Below are 3,711 nucleotides of genomic sequence, written 5' to 3'. Positions count from 1 at the left end.
GAAGGGGAGTTTCCCCCCTCTATTGAGATCTCTGAGACCTTTCCGGATGAGCATTTGTTTGCCATTCAGGAAACACCATGGTTTGCAGACATTGCAAACTATAAAGCTGCAAGCTTCATACCCAAGGCGTACAGCAGGCAGCAAAAGAAAAAATTAATCACTGATGCAAAGTACTACTTGTGGGATGAACCCTATCTCTTTAAGAGATGTGCAGACGGAATAATCCCTAGGTGTGTGCCTAGAGAAGAATCTCAGAGGATCTTATGGCATTGCCATGGATCACAATATAGAGGCCATTTCGGAGGTGAGTGAACAGCCACCAAGGTCCTCCAATGTGGCTTCTACTGGCCTACCCTCTATAGAGATTCCCGAGAGTTTGTACGTAACTGTGACAGTTGCTAAAGAGCTGGTAATCTGCCTCATGGTTACGCCATGCCTCAACAAGGGATCCTAGAGATTGAGTTGTTTGACGTATGGGGAATTGACTTCATGGGCCCTTTTCCACCATCATACTCAAATACTTACATTCTGGTGGTAGTTGACTATGTATCCAAATGAGTAGAGGCCATTGCCACACCCACTAATGATACTAAGACAGTACTGAAGTTCCTCCAAAAATATATCTTCAGCAGGTTTGGTGTCCCTAGAGTACTAATCAGTGATGGGGCACTCACTTCTGCAACAAACAGCTTTACTCTGCCATGGTCCGATATGGGATTAGCCACAAGGTGGCAACTCCATATCATCCACAGACAAATGGGCAAGCTGAAGTCTCTAACAGAGAACTAAAAAGGATCCTAGAATGGACTGTAAGTACCTGCAGAAAGGATTGGGCAAGAAGCTTGGATGATGCTCTGTGGGCTTACAGAACAGCATTCAAGACTCCTATAGGGACCTCTCCATACCAGCTTGTGTATGGTAAGGCCTGTCATCTGCCCGTAGAACTGGAACATAAGGCCTACTGGGCAACCAGATTTCTGAACTTTGATGCCGAATTAGCCGGAGAAAAAAGATTACTCCAGCTAAATGAGCTAGAGGAATTTAGACTCACTGCTTTCGAAAATGCCAAGCTTAGGAGAAATCGAAAAGGTGGCATGACAGAAAGTTGTCATCAAGAGTCTTTGAACCAGGACAAAAGGTTCTGTTGTTTAACTCTAGGCTCAGGCTATTCCCTGGGAAACTGAAATCCCGGTGGAGAGGACCATATGTGATTACAAGTGTATCACCATATGGTTATATGGAGCTTCAAGACATTGATTCTGATAAGAAGTTCATTGTTAATGGACAGAGAATCAAACACTATCTTGAAGGCAATGTTGAGCAAGAGTGCTCAAGGCTAAGGCTAGTTTAAAAGCTCAGCAAAGTCCAGCTAAAGACAATAAAGAAGCGCTTGCTGGGAGGCAACCCAGCCATTGGCAAAACTCTTTTTGTTATTTTGCCCTATTCTTCATTTTATTTATTTTTAGAGCATATAAGTTCAATTTTAATATGGTAAAAAGTCAATTGCATAGGTTCATAGGGTTACAGAAGGATTCAGCACACAAAACAGAAAAAAAGAGCTCACTGGCAAGAAAATGCCAGTAAGAGGTACAACTGGGCGTTAAACGCCCAAAAGGAGCATCTACTGGGCGTTTAACGCCAGTAAAGATAGCCATCTGGGCGTTAAACGCCAGAAAGAAGCAGCTTCTGGGCGTTTAACGCCAGATTTACAGCATCCTGGGCGTTCAGAAAAACGCCTAGTGACAAAGGAGTTCCTGGCGTTCAACGCCAGAAAGAAGCAACAGCTGGGCGTTGAACGCCCAGGAGAAGCAGCATTTGGGCGTTAAACGCCCAAAACATGCGGCATTTGGGCATTTAACGCCAGGATGGTAGAGAGGAGGTAAATTCGTTTTTACTTCACATTTTTCATTTTAATTTTAATTTTCATGTTTCAATTCATTATTTCTTGCATAAACATGTTACAAACTCTCAATTCCAAAATTTTTTTTTAACCCTAATTTCTAAAATCCCTATTTCAAAAATATCAAATGTATCTTAATCCATAAACACAAATATTTTTTTTTTCAATCCAATCCAACTCTTTTTCAAATTTTTCAAAACTCAAAATCTTTTTCAAAATAAAAAAATTTCAGAATTATCTTTTCCAAATATCATCCACAAATTTTTATATCTTTTTCTTATCATACTTATCTTTTATAAATCATATCCTCTATCTTATCTTTTTAAAATTTTCGAAAACCCACCCCCTCCCTTTTAAAGCCACATTCGGCCTCCCTCCTCTCATCCACCATTCGACACTAGCTCTCCTTCTATCCCTCTCGTTTCTTTTCTTTTGCTTGAGGACAAGCAAACCTCTAAGTTTGGTGTGTTTATCCGTGATCACTAAACCATAACCACTAAGATCATGGCTCCTAAAGGAAAATAACCCACTCCAAGAGGCAAGAAAGAGAGTATTCCAAAACCACTTTGGAATCAAGGGATGTTCTTAACCAAAGAACATTCAGACCATTACTGCAAAATAATGGGTCTAAGATCAGTGATCCCGGAAGTCAAATTCGATCTGAAAGAAGATGAATATCCGGAGATCCAAGAGCAAATTCGAAACAGGAACTGGGAAATCCTAGCTAATCCTGAAACAAAAGTGGGAAAGAATATGGTTCAGGAATTCTACGCTAATCTGTGGCAAACAGACAGGCAGAGAATATCTGGAACTGCCCTCTATGACTCACATCCACCCTGACAAAATCAGGGAGATCTTAAGCTACCTCAGCTGAAAGATGACCCAGACTCCTTCAATAGGAGAATGATGAGAACAAACAAGGGCCTGGACAAGATTCTAGAGGATATATGCATCCCTGGAGCCAGGTGGACAACCAGCAGCAAGGGCATCCCAAATCAACTCAAGAGAGAAGATCTCAAACTAGTCACCAGAGGATGGCTGGACTTCATTGGATGTTCTATATTGCCCACTAGAAACCGCTCTGAAGTCACCATTAAGAGAGCAGTGATGATCCATTGCATTATGTTGGGAAAAGAAGTGGAAGTTCATCAACTGATTTCATGTGAACTTTACATAATTGCAAACAAGAACTCCAAGGATGCAAGGTTGGCTTACCCAAGCTTAATCTCTATGCTTTGCAAAGATGCTGGAGTGAGGAGGGGATAACAGAGTATATCTCAGTTGAGCAACCAATCACTAAAACCACAATGGAAAAACAGCAAGTGCAGGATAACCCCATTAAGAGGGGGGCACATGAATTCCTCCTAGAAATCCCTCAATTTGAATATTGGGAACATCTTGAAGCATCTGTTACCAAGTTGCAAGAAGCTATGGATCAAATAAAGGAAGAACAGCAAAATCAAAACAGCATGCTCTGCAAACTGCTCAGAGAACAAGAAGAGCAAGGGCGTGAACTGAAGGAATTAAAGCGTCAGAAGCTATCTCTTGAAGGACCAAGCACTCTACAGACTAAAGAGGCATCCACTTCCCAAAGTCAAGGTTGTTAAGTTCTAATCTTAGCCTTAACTCTGTGATAATTGTTCTTATTTGAGTTTTACCTTAGAAGTTATATAGTAGTAATTAGTATCTATATTTTGATTTTATCTCCAATTAAGCTATAATTTATTTTTCTCATCATCATTAAACAGGAATAAAATAGCAAATTTTCTTTAGAATAAGGAGGCAATATTTTTCGAGTTTTTAATAATAAA

This window comes from Arachis hypogaea, chromosome 19, assembly GCF_003086295.3.
Source record: "Arachis hypogaea cultivar Tifrunner chromosome 19, arahy.Tifrunner.gnm2.J5K5, whole genome shotgun sequence".
NCBI classification, from domain to species: domain Eukaryota; kingdom Viridiplantae; phylum Streptophyta; class Magnoliopsida; order Fabales; family Fabaceae; genus Arachis; species Arachis hypogaea.
Note: the sequence above shows the minus strand (reverse complement) of the source record.